The sequence below is a fragment of the Mirounga leonina genome, unplaced genomic scaffold (genome assembly GCF_011800145.1).
Source record: "Mirounga leonina isolate KUSES-001 unplaced genomic scaffold, KU_Mleo_1.0 Mir_418, whole genome shotgun sequence".
NCBI classification, from domain to species: domain Eukaryota; kingdom Metazoa; phylum Chordata; class Mammalia; order Carnivora; family Phocidae; genus Mirounga; species Mirounga leonina.
The window spans coordinates 27,133,257-27,144,053 of NW_023270739.1; the positions used below are offsets into that span (position 1 = coordinate 27,133,257).

General features: G+C 37.9%; 1 pseudogene; it reads left to right on the top strand.

The window, feature by feature from the left end:
* Positions 1–7,292: 7,292 nt before the first annotated feature.
* LOC117998541 lies at positions 7,293–8,012 on the top strand (annotated as a pseudogene).
* Positions 8,013–10,797: the final 2,785 nt, after the last annotated feature.

Below are 10,797 nucleotides of genomic sequence, written 5' to 3' on the forward strand. Positions count from 1 at the left end.
TCCACAATAGCCAAACTGTGGAAAGAGCCGACATGCCCTTCAACAGATGAATGGATAAAGAAGATGTGGTCCACATATACAATGGAATATTACTCAGCTACCAGAAAGGATGAATACCCAACTTTCACATCAACATGGATGGGACTGGAGGAGATTATGCTAAGTGAAATAAGTCAAACAGATAAAGTCAATTATCATATGGTTTCACTTATTTGTGGAACATAAGGAATAGCATGGAGGACATTAGGAGAAGGAAGGGAAAAATGGGGCAGGGGAATTGGAGGGAGAGATGAACCATGAGAGACTATGGACTCTGAGGAGCAAACTGAGGGTTTTAGAGGGGAGGGGGGAGGGGGGATGGGTTAGCCCGGTGATGGATATTAAGGAGGGCACGTACTGCATGGAGCACTGGGTGTTATACGAAAACAATGAATGGTGGGTCACTACATCAAAAACTAATGATGTATTGTATGGTGACTAACATAACATAATAAAATAAAATTAAAAAAAATAAAGTTTGGGCGCTGAATGTTCATGGCTTTTCTTGTTTCCCCTGTTGACAACCAATCAGGAGCACTGACTTGAATGAGTCCCTTGAGTGTAAGTACTGTACCTGTGATGCTAACAATTTTCATGATCTTCACTGTCCACTAAACCCAACTTTTTTGGCATAGCCTATGGTTTTTGCTTCGTACCACTTCCTCAAAGCCTTGCAAGTTAGTGACAAATGGTCAAACCAGTTTCTCATAAACTTCTCTCCTTCTTGTGATTTTCATCTCCCAGCCTGACCAATGAATCTGAGAGCCTTTCTTGATATTGCATAGGACACATCTCATATTGCCTCCTTGGAGTTTCTTGTCACTTCTTCTCTTGGGCTACATCATTCTTCTGCTTGAAGCCAACCACCTACGTCTTGATGAAATGTCAGGACTTGATAAACGTATGATAAAACATGGGTTGGAGACAGGTGATGGAACCAGAAGTCCACTGGGAGCTGGGAGATGGGAAGGAACTGCAAAAATAAGCTTAAGATGCCTTCTTTCTAGTGGACTACTCCAAGGCATGGTTTCTCAGGATAGCCTGAAGTCATATTATGTCACATAATATCATGTGACCTAAAGGAGTCACCAGCCTAACATCTGCATGGGCCTTCTTGCAATACAGTTTATATCTGACTAGCATGGTAATGCATTATCTTGTCTTCCGTCTGGCCCTTCACAGTCTCATTTCCCCTTGCCCTTACTCATGCTGCCTGGTCTTGCATAGTCATTAAAAAGTATTAAAAGTCTGTGCCTCAACTTTGTTTTCTAGGTAATCCAGGCCAATGCAGATACCAAGTCTCTTTCCTAAATTCTCCATCAAAGCAGTATTATCTGCTTCAGTCCTCTGCACAAGATATTGCATGTTGAGATGGAACATTGATATGACATTGTTTTTCATCTTAGATCAATTTTGATGCATGGTGTACTAATCAATACCAAAAAATGCTTCTAGTGAGTCTCTTCTCAGATATAACCTAGAAGAGAGTTTTATAGTATCCACCAAATAAATATTTTGGAGTTTTTCATAATAAAACTTTTATGACATCATTAAAAAACCAGAATTTTAATAATTAAGAAATAGCAAATACACTCAGGTAATGACTGTTTTCATTTATTTTTTGTCTAGCATTTTGGTATTGACTCTCTTGTTGGTCTATGCTTATGCATCTGACTTTGTTTCACCAACTAGATCTCAACTACTTGAAGGTAAGGAGAGGGAAGTCTTCTTTCCCACAGCTATTAGCTTGGGATAGACCAGCAAGTTGGTGTGGCCATCACAGAGTTTGAAATGGAGCTCTCAGAGGCTCATTTGTTTAGTTCACCAACATGTGAACATTGTGATATTTAAAATTTTCAGTTCTTCAATGTGTCTTTATGTCTTCAATAAACCTCATACAGATATGTGCTGAGTGATCAGAAGCCAATGTAGTGTACAGATTTGGGGATTGGTCTTCATGTCATAAAGAGAAGACTGATTGGTTTCACCTCCCCCATAGAACTTAGCCTATTTTGAGACAATCAGCTTTGTTCTGTTCCTGGCATTCTCAACTCCTTTTCCCTTATTGTCCTCAACCACTGGGTCACTAAATCATGTCTTTTGTACTCCTTCAACTGCTTATAGTCCTTCGATGACCCCCACCCTGAGTTCACTGTGAGGCCCATTATGAATCAGTGGTTCTCTCACTCCCTTAGATGGGGACACTACCATCTGTCCATCCCCATGATCGATCCTGGTGCATTGTAAGTATTTAATAAACCCCTGAATAATGCTTGTTCTTTTATGAAAAGTAAGATGTTAATTTCATTCCAGACCAATATTTATTGAACATCCATGCTCTGGGGAGCTCTGGGCAAGATACTGTAGAGAGTAAGAGAAGGTCTAAGATGCTGGATTCTTAAAATCTAAACGATGAAGCAAATAACAATAAAATAGAGTTACTGAAAAACCAGACATACAAAAATTCAAGCAATGCCCCAAGGTGGTCTATTGTTAATTACTAGATTTGTTAGATAGAACATGAGTGCTAACACTTCAGAGGAGAACTTGGCCATTGTGGCCAGCAGTGATCTGCAAAGACCACACAGAGGAAGAAAGATGTGAGCCTGGTATTAGAGAGAAAGCCAGTTTTGTGTGAGTGGAGATCAACCAAGGCAGAAGAAAAGGAGCAGAGTGGGAAGGGAGTAGTCTGATCTCCTAGAACAGAGTTTTTCTCCAGAGTAGTATTCTTCACCTTTTTAAGGTTATGGATTGTTTTAAGAATTTGATAAATACTTTTAATTCTCCTCCAAAAAGTGACCATTAAAAATAGATGCAAAAGTTTTTATACTTTTTTAGGGGTATGTACATGTATAGCCTACTCGTGGACACCAGGAAGGGTTCCAGGGGGTTCATAAATCCCTCCACCTAAGAACCACATTCCAGGAGAGATTAATGGGAAGAGAGCTTTGGACTATGTAGATTTTGAAAGGTCTTAGATAACAGACTAAATGGAAGTAAGGGAAAAATAGAAATGGAAAGACATTCAATTTTAACTCAAAAACTGCTTTCCCCTTTGATTTTTTTTTATCTATAGAATAAGGAAAATAATCATACTTTCTAGATTTTTGAGCTGATTAATGGTGAAAATGATATAGAGAGTACACTATACAGTGTGCATGTATTTATTCTACAGGGAAGATAAAAAGCCTGGAGATTTTTAATTAATAAATAACATGGTTAAAATGGGATTTGAGAAGAGAAACTTGCTGGCAGTGTTCATGATGGAGGGAAAGGAAAAGAAACTTTAATTGCTGAGAATGGAAGAGTGGGGAGACACTGACGTACAGAACGAGATGACTAGGCCATAAACAACACTCTCAATATGGGTAAGAGCAAGACTTTTTTTTATAGGGAAGAAATGTCATATGAGGAGGAGTTAGCATTTAAAAATATTTCTTCCTTTAAGAGGTCACTTTCACAGGAACTTACTCCCACTTAGTAATTTAGAAATGCATGATTGTAATCATCAGAAATTTTCACTTAAAATATTCAAGAAATAACTATGACTACAGTTGGTAGACTGCATGATAGATTTGCCAAGGGAATAGAAGCCTCTTTTGGAGAGTTTCACACTCGATTACACAGAAAGACGAGTTAGGATGAAGTTCCCAAGAGTAATGCTATATGTTTGATTTCTATGTGGGATGATTGGTTTCTTTCTGCTTCTCTCATCTTTAACCTCTTCCTTGTGGCTCATAAGGGAGATTGGTCCCAACTGGTCTACAGGTCCTAAACCACTGATAGATCTAGATTCTCCTGTTTCTACTATACTTAATTCAGAACTTATATCTTTCTATTTGGATATTCCATTAGCTTCTTAAAGGGACTCTCTGCCTTCAGGTCTTTCTCTATTTAATGTATTCTCTGCAGGACAGCTAGAATATTCTTTCTAAAATACAAATATGATCATATCTCTTTCCTGCTTTAAACCCTTCACTGACTCCTCAAGTCCTGCAGAATGAAGTTCAGAGTCTTTAGCATGACTTACAGTCACCCTCAGCCTACTTGCTCAGGCTTATCTCCAATCACTCCCATCCACATGCCCAACCTCTATGTATGTGGCTGTTCTAGAGGCTGCCATCTCTGCAGAGAGGCCATTGCTCTTTTTCTTGGCATATAGCATTTTCACTCATTCTACTTTAGACTTAATTGTAATTTTTAATACATGAACCTAGATTAATCAAGCAAACCACACTACAAGTTTGTCCCTGCTTTGCCCCTCATAGCAAAGTGTGCACTTTCCAGAGGCAATCAGATTCAAAAATTATATTTCTGTTCCTTCTCGCCCTTTCTTTATCCATCTGTCTAGCTAGCTAGGTATCACTTTTCTGATTTTAAAAATTTAGACATTATCTAAAAATACTACTATAGAAAATTAGACTTTAGCTTCCTTGACATCTTTCTGCAGTATTTGTTTACCCTCTGTATTGGGTAAAAGTCTTAATTTGCCTCCTCAGTTTCCCCTGGTGATGTCCAGCTCCCAGACTGCGGTGCTTCTCCCAGGAGATAACCAGTCATTTGCCCTGGAATATTGGGCCCTTTCTCTTGGCTGCCAGCAGCACAGTTAGGCCAACTAACACAAGGCTCAACATTTCTGGCTCTTGTTACCACATCTGGACTCAGATGAAGCTCTAATTCTCTGAATGTGAAATTCAGCTCCCCAATGGCTTTTGGAGAAGCCAGATAACCCAACTCAGAAATAAGGGAGAATAATATCTGTGGGTAAATTTTGACCAATGAGAGACAAATATGTAACATATGGCCTTTATTGCTTAGCATTCTTTTTGCTTTGCTTTATTTATTTCTGTCTCTCAGTGACCTGGATTTGTACCTCCTCAATGAAGTCTCAGTATTTAAATCCTTTTATCAGACCCCATTTTTCCAGAGCACTCAGGCTAAGATACTTTCTCTCCTTAGTATCTTAGTGTGTGTGTGTGTGTGTGTGTGTGGACAACTTTTGGTTAATTCAATAATCAGAATTTAAATTATCATGACTCTATAAATGCTACATATTCCAGTAAACCCAGCAAGCATGATTTTACTTTTCTCCTCCTAAATCTTTCTATTTTTTTCTGGTGTTTAAAATTGCATAGATTGTTGTTGTTGTTCACTTAATTTTCTATGTCAATTTAGAAATCTCCCCAAAGCATTGAAATTCCCCTAATATGAACAGAAGTGTTGAGCAGTTCTTTTGTCTTTGAGATTCTTACTGTAGCCTTGTGTGTTCTCCAGTTCCAGTCTGAACTGGCTGACCCTTAGACCTGATATTCCACACTATTCTCTGAATTCTCTTCATTTATTTCTTCTTTATATTTTCTATTTCCTGGATCTAGTGCCTTACTTTTTCTTGGTTTAAAACCTCATGTTGGAAAACACATCCTCCAGTAGCTTCCTGAAAAAAGGTACATGGGAGGTAATTTATTTTAAAATCTTAAATGCCTGAGATGGTCTTTATTTAGCCTTCATATTTAAATGATACATTATTAAGATAAGAAATGTTTTACAGAAAGTAAAATTTTATCAGAATTTTAAAAGCACTCCATTTTTTTCTAGTATATTGCATTACTTCTATAAAGTTTAATGGTAATCTAATTCCCAGTTCTTTGTATATAATCAGTTATTTTCTCACAGGAAGCTTTAGTATCTTTTTCCAAATCTCTAACATTTTGGATTTCATAATGTTGTGTCATAGTGTGCGTCTTATTTTATTAATAAGTTACCAGGAGTCATTTTATAAACTGAGGTTCTTAAGTTTTAAGACATTTTCTTGAATTATTTCTTTGATAGATTTATGTTTCCTGTTCCTTGATTATTTCATTTATTAATAAATGTCTTTGTGATATTTGTGAATTCTTTTAAGTTCTTGGATTATAGCAGTGCACACAAAGACTAAAAATTCTACCCTTGTGAAGCATATATTCTAATGGTAAAGATAGATAAGTTAAATAAGTAAAATAAAAAGTAATGTTAGTAATAAATGCTAAGAAAAAAAAGGCCAGGAAGGAAGTTATGATATAGGGTGTGTACGTGAGATTCGTGATTTTAGATATGAGGCCAGGAAAGGCTTCACTGTGAGAGTGAGGTTTAAGTTAAGATGACAGGGATTAAGGAGTTAGCTAGGTAGCTCTCTGGGGTAAAAGCCTTTTAGGTAGGAAAAATATCAAGTTTGAAGTACAGATGTATTTAAGGAATAGTAAGGAAGCCAGGGTGACCAAAACAAAGGAAGCAAATGGGAGAGTGGGAGGGAATGAGGTTAAGGGTAGGTGGGGCCCAAATTATGCAAGGCCTTGTAGGTAGGAAGGGGACCACTGGAGGGTTTTGAGCAGAGGAATAACATGATCTAACATAGGTCTTAATGGAATCACTTTGGCTGGTATGGTGAGAGAGTCTGAAAGAAGGCAAAGGTAGAAGCAAGGGTGCCATTCAGGAGGCTGTTGCAACAAATCAAGAGAGAAGTAACAGTGGCTTGTACCAGAGCAGTGGCAGTGAGGATTGTGAGTTGTGGTTGAATTCTTTATATGTTTTGAAGGTAGAAGTGTCATGATTTGCTGACAGACCATATCTGAGGTGTGAGATAAAAAGGAAGGAAGATGACTCAGGATTTTGGCATGAGCCTAAAAAAAGAAGTTGCCAAAAACTGAAAAGGGAAAAGTACAGGAGGAAAGCTTGTTTTTTTTTTGTTTTTTTTTTTAATCTTTATTTCTGGGGAGAGGGAGGAAAGTGTAAGAAGTTTGGAATTGGGCGTTGAAAGTATGACATGCCTGTTACATATCCAAATAAAGATGTAAATTGTGAGTTTGACATTTAGGTCTGCATGTTTAGGTGAGGTATGTGGGCTGGAGATATAGATGTGGAAGCCTTCAGCATATAGGTGGTCTGTATGACCATGAGATAGGAAGTGATAGCCCAGAGAATGGGTGTAGATTATATACTCACTAGAGGAAAGGAGATCTCAGGATGGAGTCTGGAGGCACTGTCCACATTTAGAGATCAGGTTGATGAGTAAGAAATAGCAGGAAAGACTGAGAGGAAGAGGCCAAGGTGTAGGAGGAAAGCATGGATATGTGGAGTTCCACAAGCAAAGAAAGTTTTCCAAGAAGGAGGGAATTATCTACTTTGTCAGGTGCTGCTGATAAGTGAGATGAGGACTAAGAAATGAGTTTCTTTTTTGGTGATCTTGATGAAAATAGATGTTGGGGAAGTGGTAAGGTAAAAATTTGACTGGAGTGGATTCACAGAGAGAGGAGGGAAGAAATGATAATTAGTGGGTGTAGATAACTTTCTTAAGACGCTTTCCCAAAAAAGGCAAGAAGAGAAATAAGATGGTACCCTTTCAATGAAGATGGTGCCAAAGGTGAAGAAGGAAATCCCTGCCCTTCCTAAAGCAGAAGCCAAAACAAAGGCTTTGAAGGTCAAGAAAGTGATGCTGAAAGGTGTCCACAGTCACAAAATAAAGATCCGCATGTCACCTACCTTCCAATGGCCCAAGACACTACATCTCTGAAGGCAGTCCAAATATCCTTGAAAGAGCACCCTCAGAAGAAACAAGCTTGACCACTATGCCTTCATCAAGTTCCCCTGACTACTGAGTCAGCCATGAAGAAAATAGAAGACAACAACACACTTGTGTTCATTGTAGATGTCAAGGCCAACAAGCGCCAGATCAAACAGGCTGGAAAGAAGCTCTATGACATTGACGTGGCGAAGGTCAACACTCTGATCAGGCCTGATGGAGAGATGAAGGTATATGTTCAACTGGCTCCTGATTATGATGCTTTGGATATTGCTAACAAAATTGGGATCATCTAAACTGAGTCTAGCTGGCTAAATCTAAATATACATTTTTTTCACCCCCTCCCCAAAAAAAGGAAAGAAGGAAAAAGAGAAAAAAGAAGTAAGATGATGGCTGGAGCTCTACTCTGTATTTTGGGAGCAAAGATTATTCAGATGTTGAATATCCTGTATTGATTTTCTTATTTTCTTTCTTGTATTTTCCATTTTTCAATTCTTTATCTTCCTGTTCTTGCTTGGGAGAGTCTTTGATTTTGTCTTAAAACCCTCCATTGACCTTTTTTTCTACTATCATTTTCATTTCAAGAGCTCTTCTTTATTTTTAGATTGTTCATTTTTCACATGAATGGTGATCTCTGTTCTTGTTCTTCATTTATCAAAGGTTCTGTTGAAGATATGAAAATTAAAAAAATAAAGAAATAAAGCTTTTCAATTTTGGTGTAGTTAGCTTTTCTCTCTTTTTACAAAAAAATTATTGAAGGATACTTAAGACTTACAAAATGATATAAAGAATAATACAACAAAATCCTTGGGCTTAAAATATAACTTTTTTTTTTAGTTTCCCAGTTTTGTTTTATAAGTGTAGTTTCATCCCATATTCCTAAAGTTATCTATTAAAGGTTTTTTTTTCCCTCAGCCTTTTCCTGCTCACTGTATTGATCTCTATTTTTTCTAAGTCCAATCTAATCTCCTGCTTTGTTTGTTTGTTTGTTTGTTTGCTTGCTTGCTTGCTTGCTTTGGTCTACCTTGCATATTAGGGCTTCCTCAAATATTTGGAGATCTTGCCTGCCCATGTGTAGTTAAGAGTGGGGCCCTAAAAGCTCATTAGCAGGTCCGTGTGCCAAGGCAGCCCTGGGTGGCTGCCTGCTTTCAATAGAGCTAGAACCCAGCTCTTTCCTTATAGACTTCCAGTGTCCGTATCTAGAGGTCTCCTCCCTTGGACCATTCTGTTTTTCCAGAGGAGAATCTTGCAGCTTTCTGCTTATGATAACTGCAGACTTAGGAAAAGGGCTCAAGAAGCCTCACTGTCCAGTACAGAGATTTTCACTTAATCTCCCATTTCCTATATCGCATTTTGCTCCTGACCTTAGCTGTGTTTGTTATTTGAGTGAAGAGTCTTGTAGATTCAGCTTTTTCTGGGAGTAAAGTTCTTGTCTTCTGCCCAGAGTTGCAAAGGTGTAGTTTACTGGCTGTATAGATTGGTAGAAGGGATGGGAGCCATTGAAAAGCTCCAGATAGGTTTTTAACTAGTCCTATTCTTGGCTCCATTCTGAATATTGGCTCCCAGAGGTACCTAGTGGTTCCAGTGTCTGAGCCTTTTTGGTGTCATGTGGACCAAATCCACTCCACTCACACTGGGATGCCCCCTCTGTAGGCAATAGATTTCAGCCTTCTTCCCTCAGTTCAGCCAATTGTCGGCTATACAGCTTCTGCCCGTCTCTCACTTCTTCACCAATTCTCTTTGTTCTGTTGGTTTTAAATTTGGGGGTTAAATATTTACATTATGTAACTTTAAAGGGGTTACTCAGAGGTAAGTATGTATATTAAATGCTCCATATTGACTGGTGACATCACTTACTATTCATTATATTACTAGCCATTCAGATGTGACCTTCTCCAAGAGGAAACCCCTAGACTAAGAGAGTCAATCCCCCCTTGGAGCTGACACCACTTATGGTAAGTTTCCTACGTTTCCATCGCTTTGTCTTTTTCCAGGACTACAAGCTCTAGAGAGGCAAGGATAATGATTTCTTTGTCTTTGGAGCTCCAAAGCCCAATAGAGTGTTGAATGAACAGATATCTGCAGAATTTGCCAAGTTAGTTTTTTTGCAGATATCTAGTGTGGGTTACAAGGGTACAAGAGTGGATAAGTAAAATTTTATCACAGAAAAATGCTTTTCCTATTTAATAGCTCTGTGAAGCTAAGTAAATTATTCACCCTCTTTGGGCCTCGTTTCCTTAGAATTGTGATAGTGATAATACCCACTACATAGGGTTTATTGGGGTGAGGGGAACTGAGTGCTTTCACATATGTAGAACATTTAGGCAGTGTCTGTCTCATTATAAGCACTCAATTCACTATTATTATTTTAATTTAAAAAATAATTTGAGGGTATGTTTTTAGAGATGTTACAAGATTTTTCTTGCTTTTTTTTTTTTTTTGGTTCCATGGAATTGCTATAACCAATGAACGTTTTTGATAAAATATTAAGAGTTAAGCCAGGGGAAGAAAAGAGCCTATATTTGAGGCCTGGGGAAGAGAAGACCTGCCTGGGGGTTGGGTCTGGCCTCTAGAGTGAGCTACTCTTGCTTCGTTCTTCCCCAAACTCTAGGAAGATGAGTTGTCCTCTCTTTCTTTCCATCTGAGGACACTGGGAGGCTTCACTTTTCTTCCTTCTGGAGATTAGTCTGAAGAAGGTAGATATTTCCTGGTTTGTGTGATACAAGTTTAGCTTGTTTGGAAAAAAAAGTAGAAGGAAAATCAGAAAGAATAATAATTTTTAAAAAGACATGGAGTAAGTTAAGGTGTGGAATAAAGGTTTTTCAGGCTATATCAAGCATGGGATTTTTATTTTTTTAAACTCTTCAGAGTTTAGAGGGAAGGAGGGGCAGAGCTTGCGGCACTGACTAATAAGAAAATATACATAATCCCTGGATGTTGAAAATTTGTAGAACTTTTAAGCATGTTAATTGCTTTGACACTTAAAGTAAACCACAGAACAGTATTGGTGGAAAAGAATGGAAACTAACTTAAGTGTTGAAATTGAGTAATTTATTTATTCTTTTTTTTTTTTTTTTTTTTTTTGGTGGGGGACTAGAAACTGAGACTATCATGGTGCATAAAATACACATGGTTCCAACTATCACTGAGCCTAGAGACTAATGGAGAAATAGTCTTTAAGTAAAACTCTAAATATATCATTG